This window comes from Erpetoichthys calabaricus, chromosome 7, assembly GCF_900747795.2.
Source record: "Erpetoichthys calabaricus chromosome 7, fErpCal1.3, whole genome shotgun sequence".
Lineage (NCBI taxonomy): Eukaryota > Metazoa > Chordata > Cladistia > Polypteriformes > Polypteridae > Erpetoichthys > Erpetoichthys calabaricus.
This window is the reverse complement of record NC_041400.2, coordinates 51,611,648-51,623,718: the sequence shown is the minus strand read 5'-3', so window position 1 is coordinate 51,623,718 and position 12,071 is coordinate 51,611,648. Positions and strand designations below refer to the sequence as shown.

The 12,071-nt window shown below is 33.1% G+C and overlaps 1 long non-coding RNA gene across 1 annotated transcript in view; it reads right to left on the bottom strand.

Moving 5' to 3' along the window:
• LOC127528863 (uncharacterized) overlaps positions 1 to 7,108 on the bottom strand; it is a 35,180-nt gene extending 28,072 nt beyond the window's left edge. The window contains exons 1-2 of the long non-coding RNA XR_007935469.1: positions 7,042 to 7,108; positions 2,986 to 3,074 (exon numbers count right to left, since the gene is read on the bottom strand). This is a non-coding gene — a long non-coding RNA (uncharacterized LOC127528863). The remainder of the gene's footprint in view (positions 1 to 2,985; positions 3,075 to 7,041) is intronic.
• Between the last annotated feature and the right edge of the window lie 4,963 nt (positions 7,109 to 12,071).

The following is a 12,071-nucleotide window of genomic DNA, read 5'->3' as shown; positions in this document are numbered from 1 at the left end:
TTTATATGACTTGCTTATTTCTGTCAAAACTGAAACTAGAAGAACTTTATGGAAACTAGAGATATATTCAGATCACATTCTGTGTGACTGAGTGCCCTGCGCAGTGTCTGATTAGATCAAACGGATAATAAGGAGATTTAATAATTGCTTTGTAATTATGTGCAATGAGATGCACCCATTGCAACATATTTTTTTTTTTCAGAATATCCCTGACTATATCACTTCTGAAAAGATTTTTGCTACGTAAAATTATTTTGCTCAACTCCTGAAGCTTTATTGAAATACACTGCGCCCCAATTTAGCAGAGGTTACGCAAACCCAAAATAAAATATACAACGTAAAACACCACACTGGATGTAAGATTGCACATACTGCTAAGCAGTCTTTGGAAAAGTGCAAACATTTTTAATGTATACAATCTCAGTTTATTCTCAGTTAAAAAACAGTGTTTACTTTATTTCCTACTTAGTTTTAAAATGATGGCATGCTATTGCCAAGTAGCTGATTCAGATATCTTGGCGCTTCTAATGACATTTGTGTTGTCTTCAGTTCCCAATGACAACAGCACTCTTCCAGTCCATGGATACAGTCACATGTAAATCTCTACCAATTAAAAAGGGCAGCCTTTAATATTAATTTTTAGGAGCATTTCTTAATAATTATGTAATCATTTAAATATTTTGACGGAAAGAAGGCAGAGACTAGCATATAAAAATGGATACAGCCTGAAATTGCAAATCACATGCCATAAACTATAAACCAGCAAAAGAAGAAGGTGGCAAGAATAAAAAGAGGAAAGACTAAAATGATAATCTTGATTTATGTCAAGAAACAGAAATCAAAATAAAAAATTAATTCCTAATTTCTCAGAATAATACGATACTGCACACAATTAAGTACTGGCACAATTAATCATTGGTATTTTGTAGAAGTTTACCTGATAAAGCAAGTGCTCCTGGTTTAGGGGTCCTGATTCTGTCCCAGATGTAATAAAAATTATATGTTTTACATTGACTTTAAACTTAATGCAATGAGTCCATATTTCACAAGACTAACTTACTGATTTTTGTCCTTTATCTGGCTTTTCTGGAGAAATTATACAAACAGAAAAATGGGTGTTATAAAGAACTCTCCCCACATTCTCCGGGTGCTTTCCAGCACTGCACTAGAAGAACTTATTTTTTCACTTTGAACTGTGCAATGCTTTATAGATCATGAAAACTATATGACATATAATTTTTGCTTTAGATAATATCTAACCAGGATTTTTCAAAAGTCCTTCTTAAAACCTTGCATGACCCAAGTATTGTTTCATCAGATGAAAAATGCATAATTTGTATGTAAGGTTGTTTTAATGCTTGCAGCATCATTAACATTTTCCAAATCTCATAGTAAAAAGGAATTCTGGGTTTTTAAAATATAGAGGCTGGTTAACAAAAAGATAAAATAAAGTGTTTAAAAATGTTCAAATATTTCTCTTGAACAATTTCTATCACCATCATGACTATTTTTCGGTTGCCTTTTTGGTTAATTTAACCCAGCAGGACCCATGCAATAAAACATCAAGAGAGGTAAACGTAGCTTTAGTTTTTATGGAACCGTTTAAAAAAAAGGAGCTCATTACATCTGTCATTAATAACATTAGATAAAATTACATTAAAAACAAATAACACTACACCAAACCAAAGAAAAGAATGAAATTAAACTTGTACTTGATAGAGAAAGGCTTTAGTAATTAAATATTTATTTACTAAAAAAAAGCGTGTATTCAATTAGAAAAAAGGTGTATTTAAAAAAGTCAACACTTGTATTATTTGTACGATTTACGGAATATTGAAATAAAATAATTGACTAACTCATCGCTGATGAGAACAATTTTCTATCCTGCAACTTTCTCAGTCATTCTGATAAAAACAATAAAATGTCAGAAAAAAGATAACTAACCATTTACTCTCTTTAAAATCTCTGACATATTTGTGGGAATTAAGTAGAAATCTAATTGTTTTTAAAAGTATGAGTAGAAGAAATATTGTGTTGCTTATTAAAATTGATCAACGGCACTGTTATATGTAACAATTCATAAAGATTCAAATAAACCTGCGCAAAAACTGAGTTGCTTGAAGTGTTGTAGTACAAAGAATTAGTTTTATAGTTATGTTTCAATTGAGTGCGTAGATCTGCAAATATTTGATTTACAAAAAGTGGCAAGATTGTTTAAATTATACGGCTAAATGAAACTTTGTACAGAATATCGGAAAACGTAAGAGTAATAAAAAGAGTGATACATAAGAGTGAATAATTGTACAATTAATGACTAATCCTCTTAATATACACAAAGTTTAGAAACGTGGCAAAACCTTTAAAAAGAGTATTTAAATAATCACTGTCTACGCCCACCATGATGCACTGCCACCGCCTTTATCTGTGCTCTGTCTTACAATCGAGACGAAGCCACCTCAGTACGACAACATTCGATTGATGGGTACGGCATTAGTATTTGTTTTTTGGATTTTTTATTTTTTCTAACGCAGAGCATTTACAGTAAACACGGAACTGCGATGGCCCCGTAATGTGTTTGAGCGGAACGCAAAAACCCTTTAGTGCCAGGATTTTTAACAGTGAAAGTACACTTCTTCTCAGTATGATTTCTCATTTATGGTCCTAAGACCCAATGACCCACGAAAGGTTAGAAAACTTATTTTAAGTACTCTGCCATTAATTATGCCCACAAAATCGAGCTCCAATTCATGTACATTTTAGCTATGAATATATATATATATATATATATATATATATATATATATATATATATATATATATATATATATATATATATATATATATACACTCCACATTTTCTAGAAAGGATAGACAACTGGTCAGTAGCACTGAACTCTGCGGAGAGTGCATTATTCGGCACGTTTTCTATATACATTTCAGCTCTTAGCGATTAGGCTTAATGTTCATTTGTGGACGTCTTCTTACTTGTCATCACCGTTTATTGCTGATCCCCTCTTCGCTCGCAGAACCAGTCACACTTCACTTGAATCATCTTCACACACTCACCGAAACACCTAGGCGAAAGAAATTGGGTTTCAGGCTCTTTTGTTGGTCAGCTGGTACCGTGGTCAGTAACTTAAAACAAAGTTCAGGACTACACTGCATTTATAGCAGCCTGTGGAGCCAAATCTGGGTTTACTTAAGTTTTAGACAAACTAAAAGATAAGTAAGTAAATAATTGCTGCCATGCGTATAAGGCATATGAATAAGGTGCGCGCGCTAAAGACTTCATGCTTATGTGCACCATCAACACTTCATGATTCTCCTGACGTATGAAAGCAATTCTTTAAAATCATATATAATGTTTCAAAGTGTTTATTAACTGAAACTTCTAATAAACGCTGCGCAAGGTAAAGAATCCACGTATAAATTGAGCGCATAGCTTGAATATTATGTATTTTAAGGTAAGGAACATAAAAATACGGATAAAATCTTTTTAAGGCGAAGAAACTGTATATATACAGAAAACAGCTATCATACTGAAATTTTGTTAAAAAGCTCAATCGCATTAATGCAATATTGAACTCTTTTATTGCCAGTTATTTAAATATAAGAAGGTTTGTTATTTCTAAAATAGACGAGATGACAGACAGACAGACAGACAGACAGACAGACAGACAGATAGATAGATAGATAGATAGATAGATAGATAGATAGATAGATAGATAGATAGATAGATAGATAGATCTGTGTTAGTTATTTAATAAACATGGATCACTTAAGAATCACTTGATTAGATACATTTGTTATTTCAGGAATATGGTTTGTTATAGCTTCTCATGTAAAGGTATAACCGGATAATATCAGTTTATGATATATGTTTCATATCATGCCTGTATCAGTTATGTGTTTTTAAGTATCTTGACTTTTCTGCGATGGCTTATTTCTATGGATTTATTTCCTTGACACATAAACAACATGAGCATGGGCAACATATTGTCATCTAATGTGCTCTTCTCGAATGTAGTTTATTCTTTTTTAACTTTATTAGTTTATAACAATATAAGGAGAAAGATACCATAACCTGTTGATAGTGATTTTTTTTTTACATTTTCCGATGGTTACGTTCGTTTTATTATATTTTCTTTATAAAACGACAAGCATTTCGGAAAAGAAAGAAAGAAAGAAAGAAAGAAAGAAAGAAAGAAAGAAAGAAAGAAATGGCAATTAGATTAATAATCAGCCCCTGAGCCTTTATTATTCAAAAGTTCTTAAAGGATCAACCTTTCCAAGTTTTATTATACCTGGCACACTTGAGTCTCTTTTCTGTCCACTTCACACAGTACACATCACTCTGCTTTTTAATTATATTATGAAGTAAACTGGATACTCCCTTCAGCATGAAGCAGATTTCTTTAGAATGCTGATTTCTTTAAATTTATATAAAAAACAGACCCCCGTGACCCTGTGTTCGGATTCAGCGGGTTGGAAAATGGATGGATGGATGGATGGATATATAAAAAAAGATTAACAAAACTGCTTTTTACCACATAAAAAGCGAAGTGCATGTCCATGGTTTATTTGTGTTTACTTTTAAGAGCAATAGATGTTCGTTTAAAGAATATAATGTGTAAACTTATTTTTTAGCGTTCTCAAATGAACACGTATTTTATTTAATGAGACTTTGTAAAACTCTACATGATTTTCCTTCACTTTGTGCGTTATTATTATTGTATTCGTTGCTATTATTTTTGCTCTGTACTACTACTGTATTACTCAGCCTTACAATACCCCCCCCCCCCCCCGAAGAAAATAAACATCATTTGATTGAAGTTTTTTGTTCAACGTTTTCATCTTTAAAGTGGTTTCACAATAGTCGCTATCTTAAACAATAAATAACTTTTGAATTAAATTGGTGTATCAAAGGTTAGAAGGTACTATTCTCTGGTACGAGCCGGGGCTGCTCTAAAGAGTGCCTTTTTAAACGTGTGCGCCTGTGTGAGTGTGAGAGAGTGAGAGAGTGAGTTCTGGAGTGGGTATTGCGCTGGACTGGCTCTCCATCCAGGCGTGGTACAAACCTTGAGTCATATGCTAGAGAAGAGCGCTTCGACTCCCCTTGACCTGAATTGGATTACGTAGTTTCAGAAAACGGACGGATGAACAGATCATTTTCAAATTAAGATATTTCTTAGATTTCTTTTGTGAGACATATACTGTAATTGAGACACAACTTGAGGAATCTTATTTATATTTTACAAAGTATTCTCCTTCAATCGATGAAAGCGTTTAAATATGTTCTCCGTTCACATAAACAAGCAAATAGCCTGTGCCTTAATTCCAGTGGTGTCTGTACAGCTGACAGTATTTAACGTCTACGAAAGTGCTGCCTTGTTTTAATCAAACTACTAATTGTGTCGACACCTCGAATTTGCAATTATTTCATAATACTATTAGGTATAATTAAGAAATGAACTGCAAATGAGCGGTATATTAAATTTCATTAAGAAGTTAGTGTTTCAGCTATAGTGGTACCTGCAAAAACTATAGCATTCACACTAAACGATCCATCTCGCGAGTCACATTTAGTTAAAGCATTTAAAAAGCCTTGTTTTTACATTTCTCTAGTTATTGTAACAACTATAATGGGAATTCAAAGTTTTGCACAGATGAATGATATATATATATATATATATATATATATATATATATATATATATATATAGATAGATAGATAGATAGATAGATAGATACCTTCCATGACAATACATTTTAACAACAAACCACCTTATTGTTTATGTATTTGTCAATCGTTTCTAAAAGCGGGTCTATTTCATACACAGTACACAACAGATCTGCGCACGATACCACCATACACTCTTAAGTGCTAATAGATTTATGGTCTCTGTTTTGAGGCCCATCCACAGTAATTAGCACCCACGTTCTAAACAGATGATGGTTTTGTGAGCAATAAAGCAATTACCCATTCCTAAAGCTGACAGTCCTTCTAACTAAACTCAAACCACAGGATAATTGGAAAAGTCATTTCATCGTCATTGTGTGCAATTAGTCCTGCCAGGCTACACTAACTCGAAAGTTGCCTACTCAGTGACTGTTGGTCACTTTGCATCCAAATTACGTAAAGTTTGGTGGGCAATCGTATATTGACTAGACACGTGATTACTAATTCAAAGCTATTGTTAAACCCACCTCCCAAGCATCGACAAATTGAAATCTTACACAAACGCTCAAAGCTCAATTCCTATTATCATCTGCATAAATAACATTTTTCGGCTTCACTTCCAAAATATACATTATTTTGTATTTTTGACTGCTGCAAATTAATATATATATGCACTTCAGACCACCTATCTATCTATCTATCTATCTATCTATCTATCTATCTATCTATCTATCTATGAGTCTTCTTAGTCTGTTTTCTATGAAGATGAGTTTTCTACGTATAGGTAATGTTTTATCTGATAACTTATAATTATACTACTGGGTAATATGTTTATGTAAAGCAAGTCTTGACATGTGTCTTACTAGATTTTTAATTGTCTTTAAGTAAAATTCTGTAACATCAAAGTAGAAAACACCCATTTATCCGCTAAAAAAAAAAAAAAAAAACTCCGTTCAATGTGTGAACTTTGAGCAACATCCTGAGCTCGCTAAATTCTGGCTGACCCAGTCTAATTATGCAATTATGACCATTTGCATACTTCAACTATATATTTTATAAAGTTTAATGTGTCACGTCCGCATTACGACCTAAGGCGTCTCTTAAGCTATCCGTAAAGGAGTTAAATTCCAGCAGCAAAAAAAAAAAACTTATCAGTTCCACTATAAATTCAGTAAGTGCTGATGTATATAAATTTTGTAGGATAGATAAATGCTCCCTTAAAACGGTTTTCCAGTTTCTCGTGGAGATCTTTTCCATTAACAGCGATTAGATTATGTCTATTGAGAGTTGCTGATCCAAAGAGAAAATGGCAGCAGATAAAAGGCGATTTCAAGTGACCTTCTCGTCCCTTTCACACCGACCTGAGCTCCAAAATAGCCAGGGATCAAGTCGGACAAAAGCCCCCTCTTCTTCCCATTCAAGTTCTAGAGACTCAAAGCAAAGTGGTTAGCAACAAAACCGCTAACTCACTCTCACATAGAGAGAGAAGGGGGAGAAGGAGAGGGTGAAAGAGGGAGGGAGGAGGTTTGTTTTTAACAAGATAATGCTACACAATACTTATTCCTGTATAATGAATACTTCTGAGATTAATAATTAAATAATCCCTAATAATGACATACATATTATGAAGACAAATAATTTGACGCAAAATATTAAGCATTATGTCTTAATGTATTTAAATTCAGTTATTCAGTGTTGCTGAGGCTAAATAAATATTTCAAAATTGACATTAAATTAATGGATATAATATATCTGCTTGGTCCTTAATGGGCTCAATCAGAAATCATTATAGAATTAAAAAAAACTCATTACCCATATGTATACTTTTTAACAGCACACTTAAATAAGCGTAAGCATGTGTGTAAAGTATTGATAAATGAGAAGTTTACCCTTTTGTAAAAGTGGGCTTCAAATGGCAGTCTGTTTAAATAATAAGCCCTTGTTGTCCAGAACAAGAAGCGTATGACACTGAAAATTATTTAGTTTAAGAAAGACAAAAAGTTGCAATTGTTTCATCGAAAATATTCTACAAATACTAGATAGATAGATAGATTAGATAGATAGATAGATAGATAGATAGATAGATAGATAGATAGATAGATAGATAGATAGATAGATAGATAGATAGATCTCCTTTAAAAGTGCACGTATCTCGGGATTCTTCTACAATGGGTCACTTTTCTCAATGTTCGCAGCCTTTAAAGATGCTGACCATTTCAAAAGCAGATGTGTACACAAATAAACTCCTCTTGGCAATTTGTAACTGATGGCAGGGTAACATAAAACCTGTTTTTACAGGTGGCTTCTAAACAGTGACCTTTAAACATCATGTAGGCAGTTAAAATCCTGCCTTAATTTTACATTAAATGGTTTGTATGTTATAGATGCAATTTTGCTTAATTTATGACGAAGATAGCGGCAAAGAAGATGAAAAACGGAGGGCAAGATTTAAACACGCCGCATTTATTACCATCTTCTCAAGGCAGTAAAACAATAAGCAGGCTATGTGTGTGTGTGTGTGTGTGTGTGTGTGTGTGTGTGTGTGTGTGTGCGTGTGTGTGTGTGCGCGAGTGTTTTTTTTCCCTGTTTTTACACCCATGTGTAAATAATGAACATCTATCTATCTATCTATCTATCTATCTATCTATCTATCTATCTATCTATCTATCTATCTATCTAACATTAATGGCAATATTATCAGTTTACTTGAATTAATCCTAATGTGCTTTTGTTTTGTTGTAAATGATTTTCTTAGTTTATAATCTGCAACTGCAGAACACGTAGTTCGGGTGTCATTGTTTTTGTGAGTTTATGAGTTGCTGTGGCCGTGTCTGGATTCAGTATCATTTAGATTCAGAAACATGATGTAAACAGTCTACATTTAAATTATGGAGCTGTAATTTACCTAAATTTAAAGGCGAATTTCAAAGTCGACAGACATTCAATATGATAGAACAAACACTTAAAATGTTTTTAACATGCCAAAATGGAATCATTAGGCCTAATATTACCCTGCTCGTGTATGTGAACAGTCTATGGGATGTAAATATAAGCATGAAACAGATTGAAATGAAAAACAATGGTGTCCATAAATATTTAAATACTATTCCAGCTTTACTGGAAAAGCAATCTACTGAGTTGCCAAAAGTTTAACAATTTAAAAGCATATATTAAAATTTAAAATATATATTAAACGCAAACAAATAAACAAATGTCCAACACCTCCTTTTTCCAGTCAACATATGTGAGTGAGTATATCTGCGTGATTGTGTGTAAACCTGCGTTTTGGTTTGTGTTTATCTAAAATGTGTCTCTTGGCTGGTGATTAATTACGTTGAAACTACACATTTAATACTTTAACCATATCAAATAAAAATATGCAAAAGTAGATTTGCTGACAGTTTTAGGTGGAACACTTCATATATTTGTCATTTTAGCATTTTCTGTTTCAAGTTTATACTGAACCGGAAACAATGAGTGCATTGCGGGTATGAGTGTACGCGTGTTTGCTCGGCATCTGTATAACTTGGCATCCTGGAATGAAATGAAATTAATAGAAGGCATTGAAGTATATAGCAATGGCAATTACTAAATACTCTCTCTTTTGTCTAATTACAACAAAAATAAAACTTAGTAAATTGTTTAAAATTATCTACAAATGTATGTTTTATTTGCATTTTAATATGAATTTAATATTCAAAGATGACCTAATTGACGACACATCCAACAATGAAGACTAGCTCATTACACTACAAGGACAAAAGTTCGTCAAACGTCGCAAATGCCCACCTCCACAAACACTAAAGTTTTACATAGGTTTTGCATTTGCGGCCTTTATATACGTGTTTGATTTTTCCACCAGTCCTACACTACTTATTATTCACGCCATTTGGGACATTAATGGTTCTTAGCTTTGAATAAGAAAAAGAATGAGATAAGAAAGGGCTAAAATGCGGAAACGTGTTAGCTTATAGATGCCGTAGTTTTTGTTCGGTGCGTGCGTGTATGTCTGCGAGTTCCCTGAGCGAGTCGATCTTTTCTCCTGTTCCTTTAATCTGTTGACACTATCGCTTGGACAAACAGCATGTATCGATCTTCTCATTATGTGATCAAACACCAAACAGTGCAGGTGAGAAGCCCTCCGCTGGAGACTTTCCCTTGATGCACTCGTTGCGACACTCACGCAATTGAGCGTATTCTATTACACATACAATAACATCCACGAAAAATTAAATATTTCATTTTGGCTCCGTTTTAAAGCACTTTATTCAGCAAGTGGCTAAAACATATACTATTTACGATCGGGATGTTTCTTTTAGTTTGAATGTACTGTAATTGTATAATGGTGTTTTACATCATATTTTAAAAAGTTACCTCGATACTACACCGAGATCACAAAATACAAAGAAAATGCACTTGCCTTTCAAAAATGCGTTTCCTGTACTTGCGAATCTGTGTTACAGGAGCTTCAGTTATCATCCACACTTAAAGAAGGCTGAGAAGCTTTTTGATTTCTGTGTTACAGGGTCCACTTTCTGTCTTTAGCCTCGCTGTTTTCAAGCCATCGCTCTCTCTCTCTCTCCCTCTCTCTCTCTCTCTCCTTTCTTCACTCTTTACAATCTCTCGCCACTCTCCATTACTCTGTATTTCTTCTCTCTCTCTCTCTCTCTCTCTCTCTCTCTCTCTCTCTCTCTCTCTCTCTCTCTCCTCTGCACATTTTATAGAGTAAAATCTTGATGATACACTAACAGAGGTTTCGCTTTGTCTGGTTTAATCTTGTTCGTTTCACCCTTTTGCTAAAGAAGACGAGGTGCACTGGATTGCGTCCAAGTGGCGACGAAGGCAGATTGACTCTTTTTTTAATCAATTATACTGAATTCTACCACTTTATTAAACAGTCCTATGATACAATACTTCGGAATTAAATTTAAATGTTATATTAAGCATTAAAACAACTTAATGTGGAAATAATCAGCATGTTTGCTAAAATCGAGTCTCCAGAATAATTAAAGTTAGGATGTAAATTACGTATTCAACGTAAAATGTAGAAAACATTAATTATTCAAAATCAGTTATTTTTCAAGCTATGTATATGTGTCGAACACATGTTGATTATTTTTACAAATGAAGATGCTTTCGTGCCCTGCATTCGCCCTTTAAACCGTCAGTATTGCTACAAACAATTGCTACGCGTCTGGGGCTTTATTTTCTTTTTAAATATTAGTAATCAATACCCCACTCCACTTCTGTTTCCAAATTATTTTGAAAAAAGAATTCTCTGCCGTTTAGGGTTATTATCGCTAGGCTGTAGCCGTATACACCAATGCCCACATATTTCAGTTTTGTCATGTATGAAGATAAAGATTTAAGCAATAGAGTCTGTAACATATGAACACTTATGATGGGCACAAAAATAGTGATAATACAGCAGAATCCAGTAATATTTTAAATGAGGGTAGAACTTAAAAAAAGGGAAAAAAAGAGTTAATAATAATAAATTAGAAGTGTATCTTGTGATAATTTACTGTACGCTAGATGGCAGCCCGATCCAGTGATTTCTAGTGTTAAGAACTCAATTCAGTGAATGTGTAAGATAGCTTAAGGTTAATTTCCCCTTTCAATTTACTGGTAAACTTACTACCAATTCAGAATAAGTTCTGGTTGTAAAATATACCTGCACTAATTACTTTCAGCGTTCATTGTTTTATTTTCTTATTAATATGGCGACCACTTTTCATTATATCTGGACATAAAACTTTTCTATCTATCTATCTATCTATCTATCTATCTATCTATCTATCTATCTATCTATCAAAATAAGTTGACATAATTTGTAAGTACGTATTGTATTTGTAGTAAAATTTTGTATTTCATCATAATTCACATTAATGATATCTTTACTATTTCGAAACAATATTATCATATATATATATATATATATATATATATATATATATATATATATATATATATATATATATATATATTGTGTTCACGATACTGTTATTTCCTGTCTTTTTATTTTTCTATGCGTTAACAGGATATTTTAAAGATGCCAATGCCATTAGGTATCTATCTATCTATCTGTCTATCTATCTATCTATCTATCTATCTATCTATCTATCTATCTATCTATCTATCTATCTACAGTTTCCAAATAAGTACCGTTTTAAAGTAAATATTGCCACCTTTCTAATGATCCCAAAGCATGAAAGTGCTTTCTTTCAAGTTTGTCATTAACGTAGAGGAAGGAATTCAAAGGAAAAAGACTTAAAGTACATGTTTGCGCCGGTTTATTACTTGACGATTTTTTGTAAAATCTTTATTAATAGCAATAATACAATAAGGCTTCTCTCACTTTCTCTCCTCGTCTCTCTTCCTTGCTCTCGCT